This window comes from Rhinopithecus bieti, unplaced genomic scaffold (assembly GCF_001698545.2).
Source record: "Rhinopithecus bieti isolate Rb0 unplaced genomic scaffold, ASM169854v2 scaffold_2574, whole genome shotgun sequence".
NCBI classification, from domain to species: domain Eukaryota; kingdom Metazoa; phylum Chordata; class Mammalia; order Primates; family Cercopithecidae; genus Rhinopithecus; species Rhinopithecus bieti.
The window spans coordinates 7,082,163-7,106,743 of record NW_016804493.1 but is presented as its reverse complement, the minus strand read 5'-3'; the positions used below and the strand labels follow the sequence as shown (position 1 = coordinate 7,106,743).

At 40.9% G+C, this 24,581-nt stretch overlaps 1 protein-coding gene across 2 annotated transcripts in view; it reads left to right on the top strand.

The window, feature by feature from the left end:
- ZNF19 (zinc finger protein 19) overlaps window positions 1-24,581 on the top strand; it is a 76,772-nt gene that overhangs the window by 42,587 nt on the left and 9,604 nt on the right. Inside the window, exons 3-4 of one of the 2 annotated variants that reach the window (XM_017868783.1) lie at window positions 19,480-19,589; window positions 24,381-24,430. The gene's annotated coding sequence lies outside the window, so the exon portion shown is untranslated. Of the gene's footprint in view, window positions 1-19,479; window positions 19,590-24,093; window positions 24,431-24,581 lie in introns of those variants that run through there. The other variant, XM_017868782.1, reaches the window with a different exon arrangement.

Sequence of the window (24,581 nt, the reverse complement as noted above, 5' to 3'; positions counted from 1 at the left end):
AAGACACACATTTATTTGAATTTTAAAAGTCAGTGCCGGGCGCAGTGGCTCACGCCTGTAATCCCAGCACTTTGGGAGGCCAAGGTGGGCGGACCACCTGAGGTCGGGAGTTCGCGACCAGCCTGACCAACATGGAGAAACCCCATTTCTACTAAAGCTACAAAATTAGCCGGGCGTGGTGGCGCATGCCTGTAATCCCAGCTACTCAGGAGGCTGAGGCAGGAGGAGGCGAGGTTGCGGCGAGCCGAGATCGTGCCATTGCACTCCAGCCTGGGCAACTAGAGTGAAACTCCATCTCAAAAAAAAAAAAAAAAAAAAAAAAAAAAAAAAGAAAGAAATTAACTTTGTTTATTTTATTGGTTTGAAAATGAGGATCAGAGTGTCCAATTAGGTTACATGCTGGGTATTTTCATAGGTGAAATGAAATAGATTTCCAAGACTTTTAACAAGAATGTATTTAAAACATGGGATGAGATAAAATATTTTATTGAAAAAATATTAAATTGGTGATGGTGGTTTGATATAAATATTTTGATTTTCCAAGACGTTTTTGAGGATTATCAGGTTAAACAAGGTATATCTTAAGCGAAAGAATAATAGCAGGCTGATGCACTGTAATCCTAGTGCTTTGGGAGACTGAGGTGGGAAGATTGCTTGAGGCTAGGAGCTCAAGGCGAGCATGGACAACATAGTAAGACCCCATCTCTACAAAAATAAAAATAAAACAATTGGCCGGGCGCGGTGGCTCAAGCCTGTAATCCCAGCACTTTGGGAGGCCGAGGCGAGCGGATCACGAGGTCAGGAGATCGAGACCATCCTGGCTAACACGGTGAAATCCCGTCTCTACTAAAAAATACAAAAAACTAGCCGGGCGAGGTGGCGGGCGCCTATAGTCCCAGCTACTCGGGGAGGCTGAGGCAGGAGAATGGCGTGAACCCAGGAGGCGGAGCTTGCAGTGAGCTGAGATCTGGCCAGTGCACTCCAGCTTGGGTGACAGAGCGAGACTCCGTCTCAAATAAATAAATAAATAAATAAATAAATAAAAATAAAAATAAAAAATAAAACAATTTAATGGGGCGTGTTGGTGCATGCCTGTAGTCCTGGCTACTTGGGAGGCTGAGGGAGGAGAATCACTTGAGCTCAGGAGTTCAAGGCTACAGTGAGCTGTGATTATGCCACTGCCCTGCACTACAGCCTGGGTGATACACAAGACCTTGTCTCAAAAAAAAAAAAGAATAACCGGTATAATTAATTATAGTTTCCTGTCTCAAAATTAATAATTAATAAGTCTAATTAATAAAATAACTCAAAATTAATAATTAATAGAATAATGATAATTTCTGAAGTTGAGTATACTAGTTTCTAAAAATTAAGAAAGTGATGACTCTAACAACTAGGGAACAAATTCTTTTGCAGGTTTCCATTTACTGACTTTCATGAAAATTGAAGGAGGATCTCCATTTCATAATGATGGATCCAGGTCATGTCATTGATACTGCTGAAACCATTAGATGAAAAGCTAATAACACTGAACCCACTGCACATACCACCTGGGAAGGATTCTTGCTAAAGTATAAAATCTGAATCTGACCAAGCCTTGAGATCTAAAGATCAATTTTCAGGAAATTCAGGGGCCAGAAGAGCATGTTAAACAGTAAGCCAAGGAGATGCAAAGAGACTTAAGAGAAATATCAGCCAAATGCAATTTGTGGGCCCTGTTAGGGTCTTGAGTTAAAAAACCAACACTAAAAAAGAAAAGAAAAGAAAGAGAAGAAAAACCAGCACTAAAATCTAAACCAAACCAAAACAAAAATATGTGTGAGACAATTAGGGAAAATTTGCACGTTGGATGGATATTGAATGACTTGCATTTCTTAGGTGTACTGGTTTATAGTTATGTTTTCAAAACATCCTTATTTTTAAGAGATATGCATAAAGTATTTACAGATGAAGTAAAGGTGTGTAACCTGGGATTTGCTTCAAAACAGTTCAGCAGTGATGAAGTGACGTGTGGTGCAGAAGAGATGGGAAAGGTAGAGATAAAACAAGGTTGGCCATGGGTTGATGATAACATTGTTGACTCTGGTGATGGGCACATAGGGATTCTTTTTATTCTTCTATATTTGTGTAGACTTGAGCTTGTCAATATAAAATTAAAGAATAAATAAAACAAACCTAAAAAACAAATTAATGCATTGAAAGAATACCTAATCTAGCCATGAGCTGATAGATCACTAAAGATACATTTTTGAGGAGGGGTGTGGTGGCTCAGGCCTGTAATCCCAGTGCTTTGGTAGGTGGAGGTGGGAGAGTCACTTGAGGCTAGGAGTTGGAGACCAACCTGGGTGAGACCTCTGTTTCTCCAAAAATCTTTTAAAAATTAGCTGGGTGGGGTGGTGTGTGCCTGTAGTCCCAGCTACTTGGGAGGCTGAGATGGGAGAATCACTTGAGCCCAGGAGTTCGAGGTTACAGTGAGCACCACGGCACTCCAGCCTGGGTGACAGAAGGAGAGACTCTGTCTTAAAAAAAGAGATAATTTTTTTAATGATTAACAACTGTGTGATTTGAGGCATACAACTCAAAAGGATTGAGTGACTGACACTGATATCTCAAAACTCTCCATTTCCATCTTGTTTGTGTAGACAGTGCTTATATTTCTAGAAACAAAATTTAAAAATAGAGTTTATGCTGAACTCTCATTCTAGCGTAATATTTATCCACAAATGTGTAAACAAACAGAAAAAAGCCCCACCCAACCCATTAAAACTACCGTATTTTAACAAATTTTTTATTTTTGTGTTTAATAATTATTTATGTTATTTATCTAATACCAATAATAATAACCAATCCAGAATAAGTTTCCACTATTTGAAGAGTGTGGTGTCAGTAGAGTTTTTAAAGGTTTCTAATTTAAATTATATACATATTTTATATATGGTAAGATAATTGGGAGAAGACTTTCAAACCTAAAAAATTATACAAGGTTGAAAGTTTGTGGAGAGGTGTAATGGAAACATAATTTCGAGGAGGAAAAGGAATGATATAAAATGACAGTTAAAGAAAAGATTGTTCATATACTTTTTAAAATAGGCAATCAAGTCTGAAATTAATAGTGCATTAAGATTGTGTGGCTATATTTAAAAGAATGATGCAACAGTTTTATTTTAAATTACATCCTTTGCAACTATTTATACTTATGTTTGAAAATATTAAATATTAGCTAAAACACATGGGGATCTGGGTTTATTTTCTTTTATGGATTTTTTAAATTGACTAAAATTTACATAACATAAAATTAACCATTACTATTTCAAAGATTATAATTCAGTGACATTTAGTACATCCACAATGTTGTACAACCATGAATACACCACATTGTATTTGCTCATCAGTTGATGGACATTTGGGCTGTTTCCATCTTTTCGCTATTGAGACTGGTGCTTCTGCAACAAACATTCCTCTACAAGGTGTGTGTTTGAATACCTGTTTTCAGTTCTTTTGGGTACACAGTATTCCCCCTTTCTGCTTTTTCAGTTATCCTTGGTCATCCATGGCCTGAAAATATTAAACAGAAAATTTCAGAAGTAAACAATTTCTAGGTTTTCAATTGCATGTCACTCTGAGTGGTGTGATGCAACCTCTCCCTGTCCCACTCTGTCCTGCCTGGGACATGAGTCACACCTTTGTTCAGCGTATCCAACTGTTGATGCTACCCACCTGTAAGTTACTTGGTAGCTGTTTTAGATATCAGACTGACTGTCATCACATTGCAGAGCTTGTATTCAAGTAACCCTTATTTAATGGCCCCAAAATGCAAGAGTAGTGATGCTGGCATATTATTATTATTGTTCTATTTTATCATTGTTGTTAATCTCTTACTGTGCCTAATTTATAATTAAACCTTATCATAAGTATGTATGTATAGGGAAAAAACATGGTGTACTATGCACGATTTGGTACTATGCACGATTCCACGTATTCACTGCGGGTCTTGGAACCTATCCCCTGAGGATAAGGGGGGACTACTATATACTTAGCAGTGGAATTGCTGGTAATTTTATGCTTAACTTTTTGAGGAACCACCAAACTTTCCCACAGTGATTGCACTGTTTTACGTTTCCACCAGCCATGCACAAGGGTTCCAATTTCCCCACATTCTCCACAACTCTTGTTATTTTCCATTTTAATTATGGCTGACCTAGTGGGTGCGAAATAGTATTTCTCTTTTTTTTTTTTTTTTTTTTTCTGAGACAGAGACTTGCTCTGTTGCCAGGCTGGAGTGCAGTGGTGCGATCTTGGCTCACTGTAAACTCCACTCCCCGGTTCAAGCGATTCCCTTGCCTCAGCTTCCCGGGTAACTGGGATTACAGGTGCCCACCACCACGCCCAGCTATTTTCTTTTTTTCTTGTATTTTTAGTAGAGATGGGGTTTCACCATGTTGTCTAGACTGGTCTCGAACTCCTGACCTCAGGGAAGCCACCCACCTTGGCCTCCCAAAGTTCTGGGATTACAGGCATGAGCCACCACGTCCAGCCTCCGTTTTGGTTTTGATTTGCATTTCCCTAATGACTAATGACATTGAGCATCTTTTCATGTGTTTGATGGCCATGACTACCTAAACTAAATTTTTAATGAAACTGTTTTAATTGGTATGAAAGCAAAAGAAGGTTGCAGACCATGGCTTATAAGTGAGAACATGTGGCATTTGGTTTTCTGTTCCTGTGTTAATCTGCTTAGGATAATGGCCTCCAGCTCTATTCATGTTGCTGCAAAAGATATGATCTCATTCCTTTTTATGGCTGTGTAGTATTCCATGATATAGATGAACCACATTTTCTTTATCCTGTACAATGAAATTTGAATGCCAAAATGAGTCCCTTGCACACAGTGAATGTTTCCCATACTGGTTTGTTGGTTTGTCATGACAACCAGAAGGGACCTTCTATCCTTGCAGATATTCTTTAGTGAGAGTTCACTGGGAAAGACACTTCTATGTCAGGCTGGAGGAAAGTGAGGGAACCAGGAAGCATGTGGGCAAATGGATTTGTGGCTGGCCAGAGTTGTGAAAGTAAGAAAGGAGAGTCTCCAGACTCTAGGAAAGCAGGGAACACCGTGAGTGGCAATCTCCCCAGGTGCATTGCTAGATCGCTGGATAGCATCCTACTCCTATATCCCTACGTGCTCCCTAACATGAAATTTGGTGCATAGTAGGTACAGGTGTCTGTTGAATCAGGTTGGTCACTGTTGATCTCTGTCCTGTGATGGCTCTGTCGACTCCCCCTTGTCTCCTTGATAGGAATTAAGAGGTAGACATCTTGGGTGCTGCTCCTACTCTGCTCTCATCCCTGCCCATCTCAGTCTGACATCCTCCATGTTTCCCTATGAGTTCCTATCAGTGTGTCCCTTGGATCATTAGTTTTTGTGCTAAATATCCCCGATACTTTTGATCATTATTTCTAGAAATCCTCTTCTTCCTTGTCATTTCTATTATGTTTGTGCTACCTATAGGCGTGGCTGTGTTTGGGATCCTAGAATCACACCCAGTCCTCTGTGGTAAAGAAGAAATTGTGAGACTATGGCTTTTTTTTTTTTTTTTTTTCTGATAGACCTTTACTGCAGATGTTTTGTAGGTTTATCTGGGGTTATTCACTGCCTCTAAGGCTCCTCTGCAGAGGGTATAAGCCTGCTTGATAGCGTTTTGAGAGCCAGGTGGGAGAATGGGGCTGGGGCAGTGGAAAGGCATTGTGATGTTTGTCTGTTCAGCATGCACACTTTTAATCATCTCCTTGTTTTAAATCCACTGTCTCCATCTGGCCCTCTGCTGGTTTTTTCCCCAGAGAATAAAGCTCCTGTATTGCACGGTTTGGGAGGAGAGGTCTCTGGCCTTTGTAGGTGGGAATGAGATCGGCGGGTCCAATTGATCCTTATACATCTGTCACATGGCTCGCCTCTGCCTTGTGAAGTCTCTGATGCCCGATCCCTGAGCCTTTCCACTGGGTGAATCAACTTGCTTCCTGGTATCACCCAAACTGTGTGAACATCTCTCATCTGCATTTGTCTCCTTTCTCACTCTCTTGTCCTTGTGAATCTGCAGCCTTTTTGTCCTTTAAGTGTCATGTTATGGGGCTCAGGAAATGCCCGTGTTCATCCCACTCATATCTAATATGCAACTATTCCTTAAAATCAAGTCCATGCAATGTAATATTCTGCAGCTGTTATAGGAATAACATATATCTACATGTCTGGACATGCTAAGTGGGTAATATAGAGCATTAAGTGAAAAAAGCAAGTTGTAGTTTGGCTTGTATAATACGACACTATTTGCATTACGAATTTTAAATATTATCTATAAATACACATGTGTATACATATAGTGTGTATATATACATATATAGAGAGTAACATATATTTTCCTAGCAATATCTGAGATAATATAAATAAATGTCAAAGTACATATGGAGAGCTAGTGGAATATTTTCATGTAGCCAAAATATTTAAATATTTCATGTAGCCTGGACTGGGCCAGGCGTGGTGGCTCATGCCTGTAATCCCAGCACTTTGGGAGGCTGAGGCGGGAGGATCACTTAAGGCCAGGAGTTTGGGACTAGCCTGGGCAATATGGTGAAACCCTGGCCCTACAAAAAAATTAAAAAATTAGCCAGGCAAGGTGGCATGCACCTGTAGTCCCAGCTACTTGCAAGGCTGACAGAGGACTGCTTTAGCCCAGCAGGTCAAGGCTGCAGTGAGCGGTAATCGTGCCACTGCATTCTCCAGCCTGGTCAATAGAGTCTCTCTCTCTCTCTCTCTCTCTCTCTTCTATATATATATATATATATTATATATAATATATATATTTATATATATATATTTATAAATATATAATATTTATTATATATCTTTTATATTTATATATATATATTTTAATAAATATATATATTATATTTATATATATATATTTATATTTATATAATATATATATTTAATATATATATATGGGACTGATTTAAAAGGCTAGGCATTCTGTGAATGTAAAATTAACTTTGAGGGTCATGCAGCCTGGGAGCATCATTCACATTGTGTTCTATATGCCTGGTTCCCCCTAGAGTTTCACAACTGCAGTGGCCCTTCCTGGGAGGTCCCCAGTGGGAGCTGTCATTCTGTGAAACATTAGGGAGTGTTCATTTGCAAAGGAGTTGCTTCTCCCACATGTGATTCCGAGTGACCTGTGCCCCAGGATGTGTGTGTTTCACTGTGGTTAATGATCCTCTTGAGCTATGCCAGGGAGGCCAACTCACAAGGTAAATAATGACAGCTAGACTTCTATTTACAGAGATACCAATTCTAGCATGTTGTGGGAAACCTAGATTTTCTCACAAAAGCAACTAGCTCTTCCTTCCTCCAACCACCCTCACCTCCCAAACAAACAACTCCCATATCAAACAGGAAGAAATGGAAAATTTTCAGTTCAAGCTCAATGGCACGAGGTTGAGAGGAATTTAGCCATATAATTGAATGTTCTCTAGGAACAGGTCTCTAGCAGTGGTTCTCAAGCTTTACTGCATAGTATAATCACCTGGGGAGGTTTCAAAAATCCCATGCCCAGGCTGAATGCATATGGAGAGTTGTATCTTTGGACAGGGTTTTTCCACATTGGCACTATAGACATTTGGGAACAGATAACTATTTGCTATAGGAGCTCTCCTGTGCACTGTGGGTTGTTGAACTGCACCCTTGGGCTCTACTCACTAGATGCCAGTAGCACACTTACCTAGTTGTACTGACCAAAAGACATATCCATGTATTTCTAGTAGTGGGGCAAATCACCTAGTTGAGAATCACTGTTTTGTGGGGTGGGTCCCAGGCACTATGTTTTTTAAAAAAAAACTTCCTAGGTGATCCCAATGTGCAGGCAAGTTTGAGAACAAGTGCTCTGATGGATTTTTCCCTTCAGAAGCATAGCCTGGTGGTAAGTACCAGGAATTTTGGAGTACGTTTTTATAAACTGTGATATAATATTGATTCAATAAGAATGGATATATTCTGAGCCAGATGAGTGGATCCACTCATCCCATCTAGTAGACATCTGTTTCTTTCCATCAAGGGGAGCATGGAAAACAAACAGGCTGTGAACAACTTGATGAGCCAGATGAAGGGTGTCATGAGCCAGATGAGCTTATAGAAGACAGAGAACCTTTACAGCGAACAAGGTATGCAAACTAATGAAAGGTCTAAGCAATACTAGAAAACGGCAGGGGGTACGTTATTGGTGACAAGATAATGTCTATCACTGACTGGAGGTCCTCTGTGGAGCAAAGTCTTCTGCTAGAGAATCTATTTACATGTCATCAAATAAGAAGGAATCTAAGTTAATAATAATAGTAGTAGTAATAATAAATAGAGCTGATGTAAAGAACACGCATGTCAATACTTCTGAAACATGCTTTAACCTTAACTGTTGTGTATAAGCACTTATGTAATTTGAGTGCTTCTCAGTCTCACTGTGGCAGGAATTGTAGATGGGCTCACGCAACCCCCCCGCCTTTCCATCTTCTTACTGCTATGGAAGCAAGAAAGTAAAAAGACTTGCCTTTCAGATTCCTCTGCTGTTAGGAGCAGCCATGTGACATAATTTTGGCTATTAAGAATGTAAGCTCTATGAGGACAAGGGTTTTTTTATTTTTTCTATTTTGTTCTCTGCTGGCCAAAACTCATCACATTGTACACTCTAAACATCTCTGGTCTATTGTACATTAATTTTTAAGAGCAATTGTTAAGAAAATCCAAAGGCAAACTACAAATTGGAAGGAAACATTTTCTTGGCCCTGAAGGAAGTTGAGGTAAGGATCCTGAGGCACTGAGACCCTGTGCTTAAATTTCAGGTAAATTGCAGAACTAGCTGAAATTTATCCTGCTGACACTAGATGTCACCATTGTGCTATGTAAATGTAGATGCTGTTCAGCGTGCTGTTTAATATTCAGGATAGAGTCAGGCTCTTCAAATGGTTGAAGATTGTTAATTTTTATTCCCTCTTGATGCCAGAATATGGACTGGTTCAAAAATGATGACGCTAATAATGATGGAGGAGAGCAAAGATCACCTGGTGGCCATCAAGCAGATCATCCAGAGGCAAAACTCCTTGTCTGAGGAATTAGGAAGTAATTAGACTTCACTATTATCTAAAGCTGGCATCTGGTACCAGACTTCTTCCCCTTAAATTTATAAGTAACCAGGAGTTCTATACATCTCCGAAATCCATGCACGTTGAAACTCTAGCACCTAATGTGGTCCAAATTACCCTTAAGCTCCTGCTTTAAGGTCCGTAAATACCGCTACGGAAAATCCACCAGCACGCTCAGTCCTCTCTTGCTGAAGTGCCCCACTGCACTCTTCTGCAGTGTTCTTCTATCTCATAAAACTTTCCGTTTCAAATCTATACTGTAAATTCTTTTTTACCACCTGCAAGCCAACCACTTTCCATTGACAGGGCTCTGATACCTCGCCTGGCAGGGATCAGAGAAGTTTGTACAAGGAGCAACAAATAAGATAATTCTACCCAGTATGAGACCACATTTACATTATTAAAGCAAATAAATATGCAAAAAAGATTCAAGCTATGTTGGAAAAGACCCAAAATTAAATATTTGAGATGAAGTAGGCCGGCCTTGGTGGCTCACACCTGTAATCCCAGCACTTTGGGAGGCCGAGGCAAGTGGATCATGAGATCAGGAGTTTGAGACCAGCTTGACCAACATGGTGAAACGCTCTCTCTACTAAAAATACAAAAATTAGCCAGGCATGGTGGTGGGCGCCTGTAATCCGAGCTACTTGGGAGGTTGACACAGGATAATTACTTGAACCCAGGAGGCAGAGGTTGCAGTGAGCTGAAATCATACCACTGCACTCCAGCCTGGGTGACAGAGTGAGACTCGGTCTCAAACAAACAAACAAACAAAAAGAAAACAAAAAAAAGATGAAGTAGGGCATAACATTGCAAATCACTAACTAGATGCAAACTTCAGGTGTGCTTGGGGAGAAGAGAAGAGGGAAGAGAAAGACCTCAGGAATGAACAAAGAAGCTCAAGGGAAAAGTAACTCAGAACACCACCAATGACAATCAAGTAAAATAAGGAAAAGTATGAGGATGGTTAATTACTACTTCAAGGTAACAGACTTGGGAGGGAGAAACAGATTAAAATGGCATGTTGAAATTCTGAATGAAGTTGCTAAGACACTTGAACAAAAATGCAGTAAATTCACAGAATTGCAGAACTTTGTGTGCAGAGTGAAAAGATGGGAAGAGAATAGTGCTAGCACACTGCGTTGGGCTGTTCTTGCCTTGCTATAAAGAAATACCTGAGACTGAGTAATTTATACAGAAAAGAGGTTTAATTGGCTCACGGTTCTGCAGGCTGTACAGGAAGCATGATGCTGGCATCTGCTCAACTTCTGGGGAGGTCTCAGGAAACTTACAATTATGGCAGAAGGTGAAGGGGAAACAGGCACATCACATGGAAGGAACAGGAGCAAGAGCAAGAGACAGAGTGAGGAGGAGCCATATCCTTTTAAACAACCGGATCTCAGGAAGACGCACTCACTATGGCAAGGACAGCACCGAGGGGATAGTGCTAAATCATTCATGAGAACTCCACCCCTATGATCCAGTTACCTCCCACCAGGCCCCACCCCCACCACTGGGGATTACATTTCAACATGAGATTTGGGCAGGGACAAGTATCCAAACTATACCAAACACCATCTTTAGAAAACAAGGCACTGGAGCCCAAACTCCAGACATGCTAACTCTCCATGAACTGCCAATATCTTCAAGGAGCCACTCACTCTCTCACTTGCAGGTCTAGCATCCAAATCTGCACATGATAGGGATCGTCCACAAGACGGGAGCATGAAAAAGAAATGTAAAAAATAAAAAACAAGAACGTATAAAAATAAAAGCTAATGTACTTAGCTCAGAACAAAGAACTAAAAACCAAGGTGTCACTTTGGTCTGAAACTTTTTTTTTCTTTTTTGATGGAGTTTTGCTCTGTTGCCCAGGCTGGGGTACAGTGGCATGATCTTGGCTCACTGCAACATTCACCTCCCGGGTTCAAGCCACTCTCCTGCCTCAGCCTCCTGAGTAACTGGGACTACAGGTGCACACCACCATGTCCAGCTAATTTTTATATTTTTTATTAGAGATGGGGTTTCACCATGTTGGCCAGATTAGCCTTGAACTCCTGACCTTAAGTGATCCGCCCGTCTCGGCCTCCGTAAGTGTTGGGATTACAGGCATGAGCCACTGCGCCCAGCTGGTCTGAAACTTGCAGGACAAAGATATGTAATGAAATCTCTGCAAGTGAACTGACCAAAGGCCCTTCCTTCTGTTTGGTGTTGATTAGATTCCAGAAGATTTTTTTGGGGGTGTTGTTAGATTCCTGTAGCTCATTTTCATTTTATTTCACCTTACTATATGGATGTTCTCTGTGAGTAAGCCAAATCCTGAGGATAAATTATTTCAAAGGATCATCTTGGCATCAGAAGAAAACTATTTGGTAAATTTCGGTTATAATACACTTAATCTGATTCCAGTGCTGAAGGGCCTAGTCTAGGGTTTTCAACTCTAACTTTTGTGTTTGTTTGTTTGTTTGAGAGACAGAGTCTCGCTCTATTGCCCAGGGTGGAGTGCAGTGGTGTGATCTCGGCTTACTGCAAACTACACCTCCCCGGTTCAAGCAATTCTCCTGCCTCAGCTTCCCAAGTAACTGGAACTACAGGTGTATGCCACTCCGCCCAGCTAATTTTTGTATTTTTAGTGGAGATGGTGTTTCACTATATGTTGGCCAGGCTGGTCTTAAACTCCTGACCTCAGGTGATCCGCCTGCCTTGACCTCTCAAATCAACTCTTACTTTTTAATAGAGGCTTTTACTGGTATAAGCAGAAGAAAGAGAAAATAATTTTTCTAATACTGTCTGATTTCATTTTTTACATTTAAGCCTACCGTGATAATTTATTTAGCTGTTAAAAGTCTTAGTTTTCATAAACTTCCATAATTTTATAAAACTTACAGTTATCTTCCAAAGTTAATTTGGAAATTAATTTTACACCCCAGAATGCTATTTCCAAGTGAATTAGCATCCTAGGTGGTGGTTAAGTCCCTACATGGAAATGAAAATCAGTTTTTCCATAATGGAGCAATTTTGTTATATGTATATGTCAGTGCAACAAAACAATTACAATATTAGCAAATACCAAGTACAAAGTTTCTTCCATTTCCTTCTCTTTATGAAGACAGCAGGTATAATGCAAGAGACATTAACTACAATATAGTGCAAGTTCTATAAATGTAAATATTTTTTGTCTATTTTATTCACTGCTCTATCCCCAGAACCATACCTGGCACATAACCAGTAAAATCTTGATAAATATTTGATGAATAGATAGCCATTGGAGAATTAGGAGTTTATTGAAGATGTTATGGAGGAGGCCTCCTGGGAATGTCTAAGGGCTTTAAAACTTGATCTCTTAAACTATAGTCATTAATAACAAAATACAGAGAGAGCCAAAGGTTGGTTAATGGATACAAAAGGAGAACTAGATAGCAGGACTGAGTTCTATCTTTCTAAAGCATAATAGAGTGACTATAATTAACAACAATTTATTGTATAGCAAATAGAAGAGTGGATTTTGAATGTTCCCAGCACAAAGAAATGATAAATGTTTGAGGTGATGGATATACTAATTACCTGAATTTGATCATTACATATTGTATATATGTATTGAAATATGACACAGTATCCCATAGGTATGTACAGTTATTATATATTAATTAAAACTAATAACAAAAGCAAAAATATAGTTTTCCATTCCACATTCAAGTTTTATCTCTAGTTCGTCTACTATAATTACCCATTACCAAGGTCTTTTTTTTTTATCCAACACATTTAATGAAGAGGCAGAGAGGGAGACTGAGTTTTCTGAGAATATTTAGTAAATATTGAAAAAGAGAAAAGGGAGAACAAAGATGTTTAGGAAGAGTGTGCGAGGAGTCCCTAGAGTTGGACTTGAATAAAATAAAATCAAGCTCCTGGATCAAACTACCAACTCATACTAAGCATGGTGGGGAACAAGGCAAGATGTTAAATACCACTACAGCCAAATACAGAATGGGAGAAATTCTGTAGGACAAATAGCCCAGTGTCTTCAAAGAACAAATGTCATTTTTAAAAGGAGGACAAATGGTTACATATACTTAAGAGACTTAAGAGACATATTGCTAAATGAAGTATGATGGCCTTGTTTGGATCATGATTAGAAAGAGCACCTGTAGACCGGGCTAGGTGGCTCACACCTGTAATCTCAATACTTTGGGAGGCTGAGGCAGATGGATCTCTTGAGGTCAGAAGTTTGAGACCAGCCTGACCAACGTGGTAAAACCCTGTCTCTACTAAAAAAATACAAAAACATTAACCGGGTGTGGTGGTGCATGCCTGTAATCCCAGTTACTTGGGAGGCTGAGGCAGGAGAATTGCTTGAACCAAGGAGGCTGAAGTCACAGTGAACCAAGATAGTGCCATTGCACTGCAGCCTGGGGAACAATAGCAAAACTCTGTCTCAAAAACAAACAAACAGACAAAACAAAAACAAAAACCCACCATAACAAAAAACAAACAAACAAAAAATCCACCTGTATAAAGACATTTTTGAGACAATCAGGGAAAATTGAATATGGCTGGGTATTAGGAGGTATTAACAAGTCTTAATATAATTGTATTATCTTTATTCCCTTATCTTTATCTCCTAGAGAAACATAGTGAAATACTGACAGTAGAAATTATGTGATGTCTGAGATCAACTCCAGCAAAACAGATAAACAATAACAGCAAAAGTGTGTGTACACATGTTTACGTGTGTGTTTGTAGGAGCAGATGCAATGAGATGGGCACCACTGTTGAAGCTGGTGATGATGGATGGGCACCAGCGGGTCCATTATTCTACTTTACAGTGTAACGTTTAAAAATCTAAAATTAAAAGTTTAAAAAATATGGGCCAGGCACGGTGGCTCACGCCTGTAATCCCAGCACTTTGGGAGGCTGAGGCAGGTGGATCATCTGAGGTCAGGAGTTCGAGACCAGCCTGGCCAACATGTTGAAACCCTATCTCTACTAAAATACAAAATTAGCCGGGTGTGGTGGCGGGCGCCTGTAATCCCAGCTACTTGGGAGGCTGAGGCAGGAGAATCGCTTGAACCCGGGAGGCAGAGGTTGCAACGAACTGAGGTTTTGCCACTGCACTACAGCAATGGGGAACAAGGATGAGACTTCGTCTGAAGAAAAAAAAAAAAAAAAACTTAAAAAAATAGGCTGGGCATGGTGGCTCATGCCTGTAATCCTGGCACTTTGGGAGGCCAAAGTGGGTGGATCACCTGAGGTTAGGAGTTCGAGACCAGCCTGGCCAACATGGTGAAACCCTATCTCTACTAAAAATACAAAAATTAGCTGGGCGTGGTGGCACCTGTAATCCCAGTGACTTGGGAGGCTGAGGCAGGAGAATCTCTTGTACCCAAGAGGTGGAGCTTGCAGTGCTGAGATCGCGCCACTGCACTCCAGCCTGGGTAACAAGGGTGAAACTCTGTCACAAAAAAAAAAAAAAAAAAAAAAAAAAAAAAAAAAAAAAAAAAAAAAAAAAAAAAAAATTTAAATAGTAAGGAAAACAAGAAAGAAAAAAACTCCAGGCAACTCTAAAATAATAAGAACACACCCAGAACCATATTTAAATATACATATTTTAAACGTGGGCATGTGTATATTTGTGAGAAAGGGACAGAAGTGTGGCCTCAGAGCTTCCAGTTGTGAAAGGTCAAAGAACATAGGCAAGAGGAGCAAGAGGACGGACGGCTGATTACATCTCCCAGAAGTTTCCACTAGGTGGTACTGTTGTGGTCCTTATTTTATTAATAGAATTTTTATTAAAACTGCTGGTTTGACACAGTTGAACTCCCATTCCATAAAACCCTACTTCTGTGTCTTCCAAGATTCTACGTTCTCCTGGTTCTCCTCTCTTAATTTGAGCCTATGTCATGAGAGGGTTCCTCTTCCTGTTTCCTCGTAAAATGTCATTGCTTTCTAGGGTTCCTTCCTTAACCCACTGCTTTCGTCCGTGGTGCTCAAACACTAAAGTGTGTCATAATCATCCAGGGTACATATGAAAAATACAGAAACTTAGGCCCCTATTCTATTTAAATGAACCATCTGGGCCTTTGAAATTGTAACCGAAGGCAGGTCTGGTCTCTTGTTGCTTGCAGAATCCAATAACAAGAGCGAGGAATGATAGAAAGAAAGTGACATTATTTACCAAAACTTGCGGTGGGGAAGTGGTCGGATTCACATCCAAAGTAACCACTTCAAATTTTAGGCTGAGGACAAGGGCTTAAAAAGGGGAACTTGGAATGGGAGGCATGTGAGAAGGGTACTGAGTACAAGGTCTGCGTGTCTTGTTCCAGTGGCTATCTTGAGCTGTGGTCCACTTGGAGTGTGGGCTGGTATCATCTCAACAATGGCCAGGTTGTTGACTAACTGCCTTGAATTTCTGGAATTTCGCCTCTAGGTCCCTATGCTTGGTCTGTTTCAAGATTAGCCCCTGGAATTCCTAAGTAATCACATAATTAGATACCAGCATATAGTTAGATAAATGTGCATGTTGTAAGGAAATGTATGGTGAGAAAGCGAGGGACGTGGTGTTTCAAAGAAAGTAAATTTCAAGGCTATATTTTAAGACTAAGGAGAAGAAAACAATGATACATGCAGTAAGCTTCAAGGTTATATCTTCTTTATCTTTTGAGACGGAGTCTCGCTCTGTCGCCCAGGCTGGAGTGCAGTGGCACGATCTTGGCTAACTGCAAGCTCCGCCTCCTGGGTTCATGCCATTTTCCTGCCTCAGCCTCCTGAGTAGCTGGGACTACAGGTGCCTGCCACCATGTCCGGCTAATTTTTTTTATTTTTAGTAGAGACGGAGTTTCACCTGTTAGCCAGGATGGTCTCTATCTCCTGACCTCGTGATCCACCAGCCTCGGCCTCCCAAAGTGCTTGGATTACAGACGTGAGCCACTGCGCCCAGCCAAGGTTATATCTTGAGACTAGGGAAAAAACAGAAAAAAGAAAGAAAGGTTTTAAAATCTATTTTCAGGCTAGGCTGTTTGGTTACAAATTCTCTGTTGGCTTGGTGTGATCCCATCTGGTCTTACATCTTTATCCACCCATATCACCACCTCTGCCCTACACTTTCCCCTGGGCTTCAGATGATATGTCCAACTAGATGTGTTTCCATGCAGACACCAAAAATTCATTATTGCTTGTCCACCTCTCCCTTTGAAACCTCACCATCTACTCAGTTATCCCAGACAAAACCCAGTATAATTTTAGCCTTCCTCCTCTGATTCACCAAATAATTAGAGTTACAATTCTGACAATGGTTTTATTAATTGAGTTTGATGTAGAACAAGTGTACTCTCACATGCTGCTAGTAAAGGGGAAATTGGTACAAGCATGCTGAAAACCTGCATCTGACACAGAGACTTAAGAGACATATCATTAAATGCAGCGTGAGGACCTTGTTTAGGTTATGATTAGAATAAACCACCGGTAAAAATATATTTTTGAGACAATCAGGGCAAATGGATTATGGCTGGGTATTAGAGGATATTAAGAATTGTTATTAGCTGGGCATGGTGGCTCATGCCTGTGATTCCAGCACTTCGGGAGGCTGAGGCAGGGGATCGCTTGAGCCCAGGAGTTCAAGACCAGCCTGGGCAACATAGCAAGGCCCCATCTCTAAAACATTAAAAAAGAAAAAAAAGTATTTATAGTAATAAAGTTGTGTTATATTTTTGCTTATACCACCTGGTCTGGTGTCAGTTATTGACTGAGGCGAAATGTGTGATATCCAATGACTTAGCAAATTCACTTACAGGTATGTTTAAGAAAGATAAGAGCCTATGTTCACCAGATGTGTGAAAATTTTTATTGCAGTTATTCATAAATAATCTTCAAGGTTATTCATAAGAGCCAAAAAGTAAAAAAAAAACTAAATGTCTATCACAGTAGATTTTTTTGGGTAAAAAAGTGTGGTTTATTTAACAATGAATCATTAAACAATGATAAAAATTAATGAACGATAGTTATATCCAATAAATGAATCTCAAAGATATTATATTAGATGAAAGAAACAAGCTGCATGGTTCTATTACAATGTGATTCCATTTATACAAAATGTAAAAACAGGTAAAGTTAAGGTGATGGAGGTCAGAATAGCGATTATTTTGGGGAGGCTATCAACTAGGAAAGGGTATAGGAGAGAGGTTTCTGGGGTGCTGGGGACATTCTATATCTTGATCTGGTTGGAGTTACATATATAAATATTCATCAAGTTGTACACTTAAGATTTGTACTCTTTACTGAACTTAAATTATACCTCATCTGGGCACAGTGGCATGTGCCTATATTCCTAGCTATTTGAGAGGCTAATTGGGGAGAATCACTTGAGCTCAGAAGTGCAAATGCAGCCTGGGCAACATGGAGAGATCCCTACTCTAAAAAATAAAAATAAACCTTGATAAAAATGAAACAATCAATTAATTAGAAATGTAGTAAATGTTTACAATAAGTTAGACATGAAAATAAGTTATTTTCATATGTTGTTTAATCCTGTCAACAGCCTACAAAGTAAGTATAAATATTGTACTTATTTTATAGGTGAGAAAATTGAAGGCACAGAGAATCTAGGTAGCTTGCCCCAAATCACAGTTAATCAGTGGAGTCTTGGAAACATTAGTTTGACTTAACATATTTCAACTACTTCTTCACTATAAGACAGAACTACATATCTGAGGCAGTGATAGAGTGCTTATGTGTGTATACTGAGGCCAAACTATCATGGTTTGAATTCTGGCTCTGCCACATAGGAGTTGTGCATGACTTTGAGCATGTTATTTAATCTTTCTGTGTTCAATTTCCTCATCTGTAAAATGGGAATGGTGTCATCTTATATGGTTCTTTGGCCCTTATTTCAGAATTTGATGATTTTTCCTCTTACCGTTACTGTTGCTCTTCTCTCTCTCTCTCTTCCTGAAGGGACTGAGGTCAGAGAGCTTGTGTCCATGGTGTGAGAGCATGAAAAGGCATATTGGGACTTGGAATACCATCTAGTATATTGTTCTGGAAAGCCAGTTTGACATGGTGGAAAGAATCTAGGGTTTAAGTCTTAAGTCTGCTACCTATTATATGCTGTGGCCTTACTGAAACTCTTTGAGTCCTGATTTTCTCTTACTGATGATTCATTCTGCATTGAGTGCCTATATTATCCGTCTCACTCTCCCTTACAGTAAGGGAGTATAATCATTTATGTCCAACTCTTTATTCATCAAAAAATGCTTATTGATCATGAACTGTGTTATAAACACTATTCTAGAAACTCGGGATACAGTCATGGCCAAGATAGAAAAGCTTCTTTGTTGAGGAGTTTACACTCTGCAGAAAGCCTGAGGGTTGCTCTTGAAGACCTGGGTCATGGTCCCATTTGTCTGGACTTGTGTTGCAGAAGTCCCAACCAAACAGCAAGTCCAACTCGTCATCCCCTCATCCTGGAAGTCGTCAGCTCATGATGAGCTAGCCATTTTGGCACTCTGATCTCCTAAGAACCAACCCTGAACTGCTACCAGGCTTTGCTTATACTATCTGGTCTGGTAGTAACAAGTGTACAGATGCCCAAATCCACTGAGGTTTATAATCATTTTCAAATGTTTTAATAAAAAAGGTTGAGCACTGGATTAACTCCAGAGCCTATTCAGGCTCAATTCCTAAGCTATTAATAATCACTAATATCTAGTGAATGTGATAATTACTAATATCTAGTGAGTGTTTAGTATGTGCTAGACACTGTACTGATTTACATGTACTAACATCTAATCCTCACAACAATCCCGGGAATGAATATTATTATTATCCCAATTTGAGAAATAAGGAAATAGTGACATAGGTTAAGTAATGTACCAAAGGTAACAGAGTGGTCATTTGGCCTTTGAAACAAAGCATCCTGATGCCAGGCTGTGCTCCTTACCAATGTGTCATACTGTTGTAAAGGAGATGGGACTGAGAAACTCTAAGTCCCCTGTTTGTTTTGTAATTCTGTGACAGTGATCACAAACATTTTGACAGTCCAGCAAAATCCTGGCCAGAGTTCTCTTTTGTGGACCCAGAAAGCCATAGGCATTAACACTGTAGAGCTATCTCTCTTACCAAGCTTGGGATAGCATATGCCCTGTGCTTTTGGCATTTTCTTTTTCATTTAGAGGGGAAGGAGGGCAAGGGTCTGAGGAGCCTTGAATGTTGACTTGGACTCCAGGGGTAGTGGCAAACCATTGGAGGTTACAGTGCATAGAATTAAAGACACCCCGAATGGTATAATCTGACTGGTTCATTTTACAGAAAACAAAAGCTGCTTAGAGACATGAGGGTCTTCCTCAATGGCCTGTGAGTGGCAGAGCTTGTAAAAGGAAGTTGATTCACTGCGAGTGAACCAGAACTCAGGAACACCAGTAAGTATCCAGGAAGCAACGATACCATCTAGGCCTGTGGTGACGGCGGTATTATCATGAATTCCTTCCTGACAGTCAAATGCTTCCGGGCAGAGGCGATAGTTTTCCTGACCCACCCAAATGGATAATGACCCAGGCGTGACGTTCCTCAGGAGAGAAAAAGTGTGTGCGAGGAAAGGAAGGGGATGTTGCCCAATCATAAACACCCAGATGCGGACAAGTTGCACCTTAGAAAGAGTAGCCGTGCGCATGACGCACTTCTGGCCTCCAAGCGACCCACGCGCGTGACGCACTTTCGGCCTCCTAGTGCTTCTCGCTAGTAGTGCACTTCTGGCCTCTGTTTTCAGTACGCGCCCAAAGGGGCCAAGGTGCAAGGACTCACGGTTCGGCGGAGCTTGGGTTGGGAGTGAGACAGCACAGCAGTCCAGACTGGTCCCTTGAGCATAGCTCAAAGAAGGGGACGGGGAAGGGCGTCACTGTACAACTGTGGCTGTGTGGGACCTGGGTTTGCCTCTTGGAGGCTGTACAGCTGCAAGCTTTACTGCGCACACACTGGAGCTGGAGAAAGAAGCCCCCAAGGATGGGAGGATGACAGAAATGTCTGCAGATGACACTGGGGCCAACTAAGAGATGTCCCCACTCTTAGTTGGGGACGCCTTAAGTCTTTAACCAAGGCTGTTACAGTGTCCGTTTCTTTTGAAGAGGTAAATTTGGAGACCTGTGTCCTAACAAATATCATTGTCCCATAGTATTTTTTCTGTTTTTGTTTGTTTTGTTTTGTTTTTGAGACCAAGTCTCGCTCTTGTCACCCAGGCTGGAGTGCAATGGCACCATCTCTGCTCACTGCAACCTCTGCCTCCCGGGTTCAAGTGATTCTCCTGCCTCAGCCTCCCGAGTAGCTGGGATTACAGGCGCCTGCCACCAGCGCGGCTAATTTTTGTAATTTTAGTAGAGACGGACGGTGTTTCACCATGTTGGTCAGACTGGTCTTGAATCACTGACCTCAGGTGATCCGCCTGCCTCGGCCTCCCAAAGTGCTGGGATTATAGGTGTGAGACACTGCGACCGGTCTGAACTTACTTTTGATTTTAGGAGCTTGTTTTGTAGATTCTTTGGGACTTCTTATATAGATAATCATGTCGCCTGCAGATAGTAACAGTTTTGTTCTTTCTAATCTGTGTGTCTTTTATTTCTTTTCTTATTCTTTCTCTTTTTCTCATTCTCTCTTTCTCTCTCTTTTCTTTCCCTCCCTCCGTCCTTTCTCTCTCTCTTCTTTCTCCTTTCTCTTTCTTTCTCTCTCTCTCTCTCTCTTTCTGTCTGTCTTTCTTCTTGTCTCATTCTAAGGAAGGAGACCACTACTACTCCTGCTGCCCTCCTCCCCCCACCTTGCCTACTTCACAAGACAGGAGGACAGTGAGAAAGAAACAAAAGTAAGATAAATAGCCAGACAACCTTGGCACCACCACCTGGCCCTAGGAGTTAAACAAAGTAATAATAATAACATCAACCCCTGGCCTAAACTACTTGTGTGATCTGTAAATTCCAGACACTGTATGAAAAAAGCATTGTAAAACTTCCTGTTCTGTTAGTTGATGCATGTAGCCCCCAGTCACGTTTCCCACGCTTGCTCGATTTATCACGACCCTTTCACGTGGACCCCTTAAAGTTGTAAGCCTTTAAAAGGCCAAGTATTTCTTTCTCGGGGAGCTCGGCTCTTAAGATGCGAGTCTGCCGACGCTCCCGGCCGAATAAAAAACCTCTTCCTTCTTTAATCCGGTGTCTGAGGAGTTTTGTCTGCGGCTCGTCCTGCTACATTTCTGTCACCCAGGCTGGAGTGCAGTGGCATGTTCTCAGTTCACTGCATCCGCCACCTCTGGGGTTCAAGCAATTCTCATGTTTCAGCTTCCTGAGTAGCTGAGATTACAGGTGCACACCACCATACCCAGCTCATTTTTGTATTTTTAGTAGAAATGCAGTTTCTCCATATTGGCCGGGCTGGTCTTTAACTCCTGGCCTCAAGCAATCCACCCTCCCTGGCCTCCCAAAGTGCTGGGATTACAGGTGTGAGCCACTGTGTCTGACCTATGTGCCTTTTATTTCTTTTTCTGGCCTTGCTCTTGCTAGGACTCCCAATATGATGTTAAATAGTAGTGGTAAGAGCAGACATACCTGCCATATTCCCAATCTTGGAGGGAAAGACATTCTGTCTTTAATCATTAAGTATGTTTTCAGCTGCAAGGAGAGAAGAATATTGAATTATATGCCAGTATAGCTACTGCAGCACAATATTTAGCTTAACTACATATGTTTTTGGCAACCAAGGCAAAAATGACTTTGTGCATGAAAGTGAAGTTCCACCACAGCCTCAACCCATTTGTGGCTGGGATTTTCAGAGATTTGGGAGAGAAGTTAGTATTTTCAAGTCAGGAGTAACAGTAAATATGCCATGATTGGGCAGGGCACGGTGGCTCATGCCTGTAATCCCAGCACTTTGGGAGGCCGAGGTGGGCGAATCACAAGGCCACAAGATGGAGACCATCCTGGCTACCATGGTGAAACCCCATCTCTACTAAAAATACAAAAAATTAGCCGGGCGTGGTGGCAGGTGCCTGTAGTCCCTGCTACTCGGGAGGCTGAGGCAGGAGAATGGCATGAACCCAGGAGGCACAGCTTGCAGTGAGCCAAGATCATGCCACTGCACTCCAGCCTGGGCAACAGAGCGAGACTCTGTCTCAAAAAAAAAAAAAGCCATAATCATATACCATACTCTGGGTGTCATGATGTGATAATACTCATAGCTTCAGTTAAAGATAGTGTAGGAGTTAGAGGGAGAGCTGGATAGTTAGGCTGTGAGGTAACCAGAAAGAAAGGTGGTTCCCATTGGAATCTAAGGAATGGTCGAACCTTGAAAGTAATTATGTTTGACACAGTAGAGACTGTGACAGACATGAGTATGAGTATTGTATTAGTTCGTTATCACGGTGCTATACAGACATACCTGAGACTGGGTAATTTATGGAGAAAAGAGGTTTAATTGGCTAACAGTTCCATGGGCTGTACAGGAGGCATGGCTGGGTAGGCCTCAGGATACTTACAATCATGGTGGAAAACAAAGGGGAAGCAGGCACAATCTTCACATGGCCACCAGGAGAGAAATAGCAAAGGAGGAAATGCTACACACTTCAAAACAACCAGATCACATGAGAACTCACTATCATGAGAACAGCAAGGGGGAAATCCGCCCCCATGATCCAATCACCTACCACTATCCTCCTCCCCCAACACTGAAGATCATAATTCAGCATGAGATTTGCCTGGGGACACAGTGCCAAAACATATCAAGTATACATTTCCTTAGAGGCGATACATTGGCTGGGGAGACATGTTGATGTGAATTAGCTATTATTATTAATGATCTTGAAAACTCTCTGGGAGACTTTCTAGACAAATGAGAGTGGAAATTTTCTTCCTTCCCACTCCCTGCAAAACAAAAACAAGTTATTCCCAACTCTTTTTGTTTTTTATTTTAGTGCTCTCATCTTCTGCCCAAGAATATGTTCTTCACCAAGTAAACACACAGGTTGCCATGTTTCTAAAGCCTAATAAAATTAACAGTAAAGACTTGTTTTTGTTTTATATCCAGACTTAATAGTCATTTATGTAATGTAAATATCCAGAATAGGCAAATTTATAAAGTAAGAAAGTGGTTGTCTAGAATTGAGGGAAGAAGAGAGGTGTGGAGATGTGTGTCTATTAATTTTCTATTGCTGCTGTAATAAATTGCCATTAGTGGCTTAAAACAATACTAATTTATCTTAGAGTTTTGGAGGTCAGAAATCCAAAGTGGGTCTCACTGGTATAAATTCAGGATTTAGACTAAGGAGAGAATCTATTTCCTTGCCTTTTTCATCCTCTGGAGGCTACCCACTTTCCTTGACCCTTGGCCCCTTCCTCCATCTTCAAAGCCAGTGAAGTTGGGCCAAGTCCTTCCTGTGCTGTTATCTTTGTGGTTCTCTTTCAATTCCCTCTTTCACGTTCAAGAACTCTTATGATTACTCTGGACCCACCTGAATAATCCAAGATAATCATTTTTTTAAGACAGGGTCTCGCTTTGTTGCCCAGGCTGGAGTGAAGTGGCTCAATCAAGGCTTACTGCAGCCTTGACCTCCCAGGCTCAAGTGATCCTCCCAACTCAGCTAGTAGCTGGGACTGCAGGCATGTGCCCACACCTGGTCAATTTTTGTTGCTTTTTGGAATTTTTTTTTTTTTTTTTTTTTTTTTTGGTAGAGACAAGGTTTTGTCATGTTGCCCAGGCTGGATTGAACTCCCAGGCTCAAGTGATCTGCCCACCTGGGCCTCCCACAGTGCTGGGATTACAGATGTGAGCCACTGTGCCTAGCCCCGAGATAATCTTAAAGTTGGCTGACTAGCAACCTTAATTCCGCCTGCAACCTCAATTTCACTTTGTTATGTAACCTAACATACTCACAGGTTCTACAGATCAGGACATAGACATTTTTGAGGAGAACAAAACACCATCTGCTTACCAGAGGGAAAGTGAACAGTGACTGCTGATGGTTATGCGGTATCCTTTGGGGAGATGAAAATGTCCTGAAATTGATTGTGGTGATGCTTGCACAAGTCTGTGAACATACTGAAACCTACTTAATTTTATACTCTGCATGGATGTATTGTATGGTGTGTGAATTAAATGTTAATAAGGCAGGTGTGTGTGTGTGTGTGTTCAGTATTTCTAAAACTAAATTCTTTCCCTTTCTTGCCTGAAACCAGCTCCTCTTCTTCAATTCCTGATCTCAGCTAATGGGACCTTCATCTATCAGGTAATCCAAAATTCATGGCCATCACAAATTTCTCTGGCTGCCTTGTATTCAGTCATTTTAAAAAATGTCTACCGTTTTCACTTCCTAAATAGTTACTTAATATATCCCTCTTCAGACCTGGTCTTTTTTTTTTTTTTTTTTTTTTTTTTTT